This window comes from Carcharodon carcharias, chromosome 12 (genome assembly GCF_017639515.1).
Source record: "Carcharodon carcharias isolate sCarCar2 chromosome 12, sCarCar2.pri, whole genome shotgun sequence".
Classification (NCBI taxonomy): Eukaryota; Metazoa; Chordata; class Chondrichthyes; order Lamniformes; family Lamnidae; genus Carcharodon; species Carcharodon carcharias.
In genome coordinates this window covers 107,471,551-107,481,350 of record NC_054478.1, presented here as the reverse complement: position 1 = coordinate 107,481,350, position 9,800 = coordinate 107,471,551, and positions in this window count along the sequence as shown.

Here is a 9,800-nt window from a genome sequence, read left to right as displayed (position 1 = left end):
TAGTGGGGGCAAGGGTACAAATTTGGGAAGATGTGGTAAATGAAAGAATAAAGACAAGGCAAAAGAGAAAGGTATTAATACGAGAAATGTAAAACAGACCATGACAGGAAGGGATAGAGAGTACAGATCTAACAGTAAATCAACAGATGAGACTAGAGGTTATAAAAAGAATAAAAGGATAAAACTAAAGGCTCTGTATCTGAATGAACAAAGCATTCAAAACCAAACAGATGAACTGAGAGTGCACATAGACGATTTGATAGCCATTACAGAAACAAGGCTGCAGGAGGACATGGATTGGGACCTAAATATTAAAGGACATAGGACATAGGACATTAGAAAGGATAGGAAGTGAGGAAAAGGTGGAGGGGTGGCTCTGTCAGTTAGTGACGGTATTAGCACAATAGAGAGGGATGACCTAAGTTCAGGAAACCAGGATATGGAAACGATTTGGGTAGAAATGAGAAATGGTAAAGGCAAGAAATCATTTGTGGGATTGTGTGCAGGCCCCTAATAGTAACCATATGGTAGAATGGAGCATAAAGGAAGAAATGAAGGGAGCTTGTCAGAAAGGCACCGCGATAATCATGTGAGATTTTAATATATATGTAGACTGGAAAAGTCAGATGGGAAAAGGTAGCCTAGATGAGGAGTTCGTAGAATATTTCGGAATAGTTTCTTAGAACAGCATGTTCTGGAGCCAACTGGAGGGCAGGCTATACTAGACAAAAACAGAAAATACTGGAAAAACTCAGCAGGTCTGACAGCATCTCTGGAGAAAAAGAGAGTTGATGTTTCGAATCCGTATGACACTTCTTCAGAGCTACAGAGAAGTAGAAATGTGATGAAATTTATAGTGTTTAAGTGGGGTGGAGTAAGTGAAGCTGGATAGAAGACCAATGATAGGCGGGGGCAAAGAAGAGATTGACAAAGATGTTATGAACAGAAGGACAAAGGGAATGTTAATGATAGTGGTAAGGGCTAAAAAAGGTGCTGATAGTGGCATAGATAAGAAAGCAGAATGTGATAATAGCAGGCAGGGGTAAGCACTCTGAAAAGAACAACATGATCAAGTAACAGATGGCCCTTGTGGGTGTAGAGTGGGGGGATGGACGGTGGTGGGGTCAAAAAATGATCAAAAATGGGATAAGAGGGGGTAAAAAAAGGGGGATAAAACAATGAATAAATGAATGAAAATAAAAATGAATAAAAATAAGAGTACTATAGTAAACATACTAGACCTGGTATTGATGGGATTAATTAATGATCTCATAGTGAAGGCGCCCCTATTTAGCAGCAACCAAAAAATGGTTGAATTTTACATTCAGTTTGAAGGAGAGAGGAGTGGGCCTGAGACTATGTTTTTAAACTTAAATAAGGGCAATTATGAGGGCATGAAAGCAGAGCTGGCTAAAGCGAATTGGCTAATTAGGTTAAGAGATAGGTCAATAGAGTTGCAGTGACAAAAATTTAAGGGGATATTTTAGAATATACAGAATAGATACATTCTAAGGAGTAAGAAAATGTCAAAGGGAGGGACACACCATCTGTAGTTAACTAGAAAGGTTAAGGGTAGAAGCAAACTTAAAGAAAAAATATATAATTGTGCAAAGATAGGTGGAAGGCCAGAAGATTGGACAGAATACAGGGAACAGCAAAGGATGACTAAAAGATTAATCAGGAGGTAAAAATTAGAGTACAAGAGAAAGCTAGCCAGAAATATAAGAACAGATAGTAAGAGTTTCTATAGATGTTTAAATAAGAAACGAGTTAACAGAGTGAGCGTTGGTCCTATAGAAAGTGAGTCTGGAGAATTGATAATGGAAAACACATAAATGGCAGATGAATTGAGCCTGTATTTTGCATCAGATTTCACTATAGAAGATACAAGTAACATCCCAGAAGCAGCTACAAGTCAGGGAATGGAAGGGAGGGAGGAACACGAGAAAATTACAATCACCAGAGAAGTGGTACTGAGTAAATTGTTGGAGCTGCGGGCTGACAAGGGTCTTGGTGGACTTCACACTAGGGCCTTAAAAGAAGTGGCTGGTGAGATAGCTGATGTGTAGGTTTCAATTTTCTGAAAATCCATAGATTTGGGGCAGGTCCCATTAGATTGGAGGATAGCAAATGCAACTCCATTATTCAAAAAAGGAGAAAGACAAAAAGCAGCTAGCTTAACATCTGTCATAGGAAAAATGTTAGAAGCTATTATTAAATAAGCTATAGCAGGGCACTTGGACAAGCTCAAGGTAATCAGGCAAAGCCAATGTGGTTTTGTGAAAGGGAAGTCATGTTTAACCAACTTATTGGAATTCTTTGAGGAAGTAACAGGTGCTGTGGATAAAGGGGAACTGGTGGATGCACAATACTTAGATGTCTAGAAGGCATTTGAGAAAGTGCCACATTAAAGGTTATTGCAGAAAATAAAAGCTCATGGTGTAGGGGGTAACATATTGGCATTGATAGAAGACTGGCTGGCTAACAGGAAGCAGAAGCTAGGCATAAATGGGTCTTTTTCAGGTAGGCAAGATGTAACAAGTGGTGTGCCACAGGGATCAGTGCTGGCACCTCAACTGTTTACAATTTATATAAATGACTTGGATGAAGGAATGGGTGGGATGGTTGCTAAATTTGCTGATAATACAAAGATAGTTTGGAAAGTAAGTTGTGAAGAGGACATATGGAGGCTACAAAAAGATACAGATAGGTTAAGTGAGTGGGAAAATATCTGGCAAATGGAGTACAATATGGGAAAATGTGAAATTGTCCATTTTGGCAATTAGAATGAAAGAAGCACATTATTTAAATGGTAAGAGATTGCAGAGCTCTGAGGTGCAAAGGGATCTGGATGTCTTATTGCATGAATTGCAAAAGGTTAGTATGCAGGTACAGCAAGTAGAGATAATAGAATGTTATCATTTATTGCAAGAGGAATTGAGTACTAAAGTAGGGAAGTTATGCTTCTGTTATGCAGAGTATTAGTGAGACCCCATCTGGAGTACTGTGCACAGCATTGGTCACCTTATTTAAGGAAGGACGTAAGTGTGTTGAAAGCAGTTCAGAGAAGGTTTAGCAGACTAATACCTGGAATGGGTGGTTGTCTTATGAGGAAAGGTTGGACAGACTAGGCTTGTATCCGCTGGAGTTTAGAAGAGTAAGAGGTGACTTGACTGAAACATATAAGATCCTGAGGATTCTTGGCAGGATGAAAATGGAGAGGATGTTTCCTCTTGTGGGAGAATCTAGAACTAGGAGTCACTGTTTAAAAATAAGGGGTCACCCATTTAAAATGGAGATGAGGAGAATTTTTTCTCTCAGAGGGTTGTGAGTCTTTGGAACTCTCTTCCTGAAAAGGTGGTGGAAGCGGAGTCTTTGAATATTTTTAAGGCAGAGGTGGATAGATTCTTGGTAAGAAAGACGGTGATAGATTATCGGGGGTAGGCAGATGCAGATTTGAGGTTACTAACAGATCAGCCATAATCTTATTAAATGGTGCAGCAGGCTTGAGGGGCCTTGTTTTTATGTTCGTATGTAAGAAGGAGTGTTTTATGTTTGATTTAGAATTTGGAGAATCTGGTGTATTATATGTACATATGAATTTTCAATGCAATGAGGCACTGTGGTGAGAGACAACACATGGTACACCCTTCTTCCTTAAACTTGATACAATTACAGAATTAGTGTGAAAATTAATGTTGAAAGAGGCAAAGCTCTGGTAGGATGTCAAACACGCCCAAATTTTGTAGCAGTTCAAAGATTCATTTCGTGATAACTATATGATGTACGTGGTTATGTTGTACCTTGAACAGAACAAACCATGCAGCTCTGGGTTGATGCAGACCAATTTGCCATGGAACAAGAAACTCAGTTTTATAAGGATGCGCGAGAAGAACTATCAGTATGCCAGTCATTCACATTCTCCGATAGAGAATATTAGCCAGATTGAGTGAGAGACAAGCCAATAGCCCGAGGAGTACTCCAGGTCCAGAAGTGTGCACAAAATCATCTGTTCAAGGTCATTACAGACCTTGGAGCCTTCTCTAGAAAGTTAGCGTCAAATCTTTCTCTGCACATCCACAGGTGGTCATTCAAGTTGTGATCCTGCAACATGATTGTTGAGCCTCAGACAGGAAAATTACATGTCTCAGTACTCAAACCTAGACTATATGAGAAACTTCACTTCAAACTGGGTAAAAAGTTTATCAGCTTTGTTGCATAGCACACAATACCACACTTGATGAGGTCAGGCAGGAAATAGAGCAAACTACCAGACTACAGTTTCACCATGCACTTGAATGGTATGAGTTAAAAGAGTCACACAAAGCACTGTGGAGTAAGAGAAGAAATAACAATGGCCGGGATTTCATGGCCCCACCTGCGGCAGGACCTGTCACAACGGGAATGGAAAATTTGGAGAGTCAGCCAAAAGTCCATTGGCTTTCAGCACCACTGGAAAACCCCAACTGTGGGCAGGACTGGAAAATCCCAGCCAATGACTGATAGAGCTGTTTTCAGAGATAGGATTACCTAGCGATGCAATATGCTAAAAAGATTACATCTGCATATATTTCCTGTCAACATTTTCCATTATAAATTCCATGTTTTCATTTATAATGTTCCACATTTAAAGAGCATGAGCTGCTGCTGCTTCCAGCCCTGCTTATGCTTCCCACCCTGGCCTTCACTTACCTGCAGGTTGCTGTGGCATTGGCAGCGGCCTTAAATCTTGGTTGATTCTTCACCAGCTGGATGTTCACATTATGTTTTCTCCACTGAATTGAGGCCTGAGGATCAATACCTGGGGCACTTCAGGCCTTACCATTCAGGCACACCAAATGTACCCCGAACCCCTGTATGCCCAAAAATTAACATGCCCAATTGTCCAGATTTAATATTTAAGGTGATTGGTTGAAGGATTAGAGGGGACATGAGGAAAAAACTTCTTCATTCAGAGGATGGTGGGTGTTTGGAATTCACTGCCTGATTTGGTGATGGAGGCAGAAACGCTCAACCCATTTAAAAAGCACCTGGATCTACAACTGAAGTGCTGTAACCTGTGAGGCTATGGACTGGGTGCTGGAATTAAAATGGGCAGCCAGTACTTTTTTAAAAATTCTGTTTGGTTGGCGCAGACATGATAGGCTGATAGCCTCTTTCTGTGCTGTAACTTTTCTATGATTCCATGGCCCACTCCAATAGCCTCATTTAATTGGAAAATGCATATCTCTTCAAACATTAAAAACCAGGCTAAATGACTTAAGCTAGAAGAAGGGCAGTTAAGAAATAAATTGAAAAAATATATTGTCACGACAAGATCAGAAATAAAGAAAGAAAATAAGACATTGGTAAGGAAAAATAAACCCAGTTGAGAAAATTGTCTTCACCATGCACATCATGAAGGAATACCATGGCATACTGGACAGGGTCAGCTGTGGCAGAAGAAAGACCAGCAAAGATGTTCTTTTTACAAGTTAAGCCCAATATGTACTTCCAAAGTTGAGTTTGAGATAGATGAGAATGAGTAGCCAATGAATGTAGATCCAGCAATATTCAGAAACCCCGTTATAATCTGCTGAGGAATGGAAAACTACTTGAAGGCTAAATTATATTTAAAAATTAAGGCATCAGACTTATCAAATATGTATGTTGTATGAATCCCTAATCAATACATTTTGCAGAACATTTACTGTCAAACATCTTACTTGCATTAGAAATTCTAGGGTTTAAAATCTACCTCAGGAATTGAGCACATTATCTGGACTGACTTCACTGAAGCACTGTACAAGTGCTGCATTGTGGGAGGTGCTGGTCTTTGGATGAGCTGCTAAACCAAGGTCATGCCAGCTGTGGAGTGCATTAATAATCCTATGGCACTACTCAAACAGAAACAGTCAACTTTTTTGTCATTCATCTCATTGGTATTTAAGTGTTTTTCTGTGACAAAAGAACTATTGTGCAACAGCAACAATTTACTTCAAAGTGTATCTTTAAGCATCAGCTTGGATCAGTGGTAGTGCTGTCACCTCTGAATTGGAAAGTTGTGGTGTCAAGCCTTTCAGGGCTTAATAGTCAAGGCTGACACATCAATACTGTACTGACAGAATGTTACATTGTTGGAGGTGCTGTCTTATGGCTCATGGTTCTGTCTGCCTGCCTATGTAGATAGAAAATATTGCACAATATTTTATTGAAGAAGAGCAGAGGAGTTCTCCTGTTTCCCTGGTCACTTTTCTTGCTAGCCAACAATAAAAACAAAATAAACCAATGGTCATTCACCTATTAATTGGTTGTGAAATGATTTGATATATCTTAAGGCCGTGAAAGGTGTTCATAAATGTAACTATTTATTTTCTTCGTTGTACCTGAAGCACTTTGGAACATTGTGAGAAGTGATAACATGGTATATAAATGCAATTGTCCTTGCCTTCAATTTCAGTTGCCATTACTAACAGGCATGGGATATTACAGTAATAAAAGCAGGAAATGCTGGAAAAAAAAACTCAGCAGTTCTGGCAGCATCTGTGGAGAGAGAAACAGAGTTAACGTTTTGAGTCCAATATAACTCTTCTTCGGAATTGGAGAGAGGTAGAAATGTGATGGATTTTACGCTGTAAAAAAAGTGGGGGGGGGGGAGGTGGAAAAAAATAGAAGGTAACGAATAGATTGGAGGGCAGGAGAAATTAAATGACAAAGGTGTCATGGAACACAGGACAAAGGGAGTGGTAATGATAGTATTGAAGACTAAATCTTTGGTCCAGAGTAACTGTGAATAGCAGAATGAAGGTTAGCACTGTCTGAAAGCAAAGACATGGGAACAGGATACAGATTGGCACTTGGGGAAAAAATAAAAATGGAGTTCATGGTCTGAAGTTGTTGAACTAAATGTTGAATCCAGAAGGCTGTAAAGTACCTAATCGAAAGATGGAGAATTATTCCCCCAGCTTCTGTTGGGTTGCACTGGAACATTGTAGCAGACTGAGGACAAAAATGTGAGCATGACAGCAAGATGGTAAATTGAAATGGAAAGCAACAGGAAGGTCAGGGCCATGCTTGCAGACTGTGTGAAGGTATCACCCAGTCTGCATTTGGTCTCTCCAATGTAGAGGAGACCACATTGTGATCAGCAAATACAGAATGCTAAATTGGAAGAAGTGCAAGTAAAGCGCTGCTTCACCTGGAAGGGGTGTTTGGGGCCTCAGACAGTGAAGGGAGAGGATGCAAGGGGTAGGTGTTGCACCTTCTATGAATGCATGGGAAGGTAGTTGGGAAGGGTGAGGTGGTAGGTGGGTAGGGTGGTAGGTGAGAGGTTGGCAGGTGGGTAGGATGGGAGCGGGTAAGATGGCAGGTGGGTAGGGTGGTAGGTGGGTGAGTTGGTAGGTAGGTAGGGTGGAAGGTGGGAAGATTATAGGTGGGTAGGGTGGCAGATGGGTAGGGTTGCAGGTGGCTAGGTAGGTAGGTGTGTAGGTGGCAGGTAAATAGGGTGGCAGGTGGGTAGAATGCTAGGTTGATAGCTTGGTAGATAGCTAGGGTAGCAAATGGGTGAGCTGTGTTATGAAATTACTTTAAGGGAATATGCAAATGGTCAAGTAACCAGGATGTAAAGCAGCATGTGACTAATAGCTCATAGTGTATATAGGAAGTGCATCTGTATGGTCTCTGTCACTAATGGTTTTTGAATCCCTAAAATACATCTGTCTTCTGCTGTAATGTGTCTTCAAATAAACCTACATGTAGTTCACCAGTCCTCTGTGTGAGATTAGTGAGCTTGTGTAAAGAAGACACAGAAACACAACATGGTGGCAGGCATGTGAGTTTGAAGACCACAGAAGAAGCCACAAGATCTGGTATAATACAAAGATTGTATGCACATTAAATCCATGAGTGGCAGAGTTCTCCTAAAGACAGTGCTTTGCGGGACACCGAGTACCTGATTTGTAGAATAACTGGATGGTGGTAAATGGAGCAACAAACTGGTTCGGAGTCATGATGTGCAGTTGGTTTTGAATCAGGCAGTAGAAGCTGCAGGGTCATTGAGGTGTCCTCTGGTGCCATTCCCATGCAAAAGACAAAAGTGTGCAAAATGGGAAAAAAAACCTGAACCGCAGCCAGAAAAAGGGAAGAGGTTTTAAAAAGATGACAACAGCTGCATTGGTGACTATCTCCATGGAGTGGAGGGGCTACAAATCTCACATACATTGGGAGTATCCGTAAAAGACAGGGAACATCAGGAAGATGACCACCAAATTCCCCAGGATGAATCGGAAGACCACTGATGTCCTATCTGAATGTAGGCTTTTCAAACCAAGGATGAATCTATGCTTTCTAGATTTATGCCACAGAACTGGATAAGCAGACGAGGATTTTTCTGTCTAACATTTCCTGGGTAACTATTCAGGTAAGTGCCCAGACCTGTCCGAAGTCTCTGACTCTAACTCATAGGAACATAGGAGCAGGAATAGGCCATTCAGCCCGTCAAGCATGCTTAGAGTTGGAGACTTTTTTGGATGTTCCTGAGGAGCAGGGGAATTGCCCATCGGAAGGTCAAACATCCTGGGCAATTCCCACAGAGGTCAGCATGTTGGGACATCTTCAGGTCCCAACATGCATCTTGGGCCGTACATCCGGTCTGGGATGGTTAAAGACCGGAAGATCTGGGCCAATACCTCCTTCTTAGGACTGACACTGATTTTTGTCTGATTATACTTCTGTGAAACACTTTGTGATGTTTTCTACATCAAAGGAACCATATAAAGGCAAGCTGTTTTTTTGGTATTGTGACCAGGGAGTTTGTGAACATCCCCCAAACACCCTGAAGCGCAGGCATTCATCAATACTGAATGAAGGCAATCTTTATTAATAGACTAAAATGCAACAATACTGATCAAACTGATACCTGGAGCTTTTTATTGTTTTTAGTTTATTAATCTACATTTGTGAAGAATGCTGCAGGCAGTATGGATTTTGTGTTCCCTTTCCAGGAGTAATTTGTGACACTGAATTAACTTCTCACACACTTCAGCACCACAGAAATATAAGTTAAAAAAATTAATGCATGTAAAATTGCCACAGACAATTACAAAATAATTAAATATGACAAGTAATCTGGTAAAATGCAGTTTTAAAATATTTTTTCTCAGACATACTTTCTGTGATTTTGACTGTTGTCTGAGGTGAATATTGATCTCTTCCAAGATCTGTCGTAGCTTTGTTTTCCCCCAGTTAAGCAGGCAGTTTTCTGGTATACAAGTGCTAACTGGCTTTATTTGAATATGCTTGCAGAATAGGTCATGCAATTGTAAAATTGTGAGGGTTTTGAATTAAAATGATGGCTGGGTTTTCTGGCTTCTGCCACGATGGATCCGGCGAGCCAGCCAGAACCCCATTGACTTCAGCTGAACCGGAAAATCCCACCGGCTGGCGGGGCTGCAAAATTCCAGCCCTAGTGGTGATTATTTTTATTTAATTTAAACAAATATACATTGAGATTTTTGCATTTGACGTTACAGCAGGTTCCAAAATTACATAAAATGCTTAAATCAGGTGTCCATCGCCAACATCTCCAAACGAAAAATGTCCTCAAATTATCATTTATCCAATCCACCCAGGAATTAATAGTACTCATGCTCAGCAATTCCTGAATCCACATTATTGTCACAAACTCCTCTTTCGTGTACTACAATAAAGGTAATCAAAATCATAATACTTTACTTGCCACCAGGCTCCTGCCCCACTACAGTTTCAGTCTAACTCCTTGTCTTCACATGTCATGAGGCCTATGTTCAAGCTGTTTTTGAGAT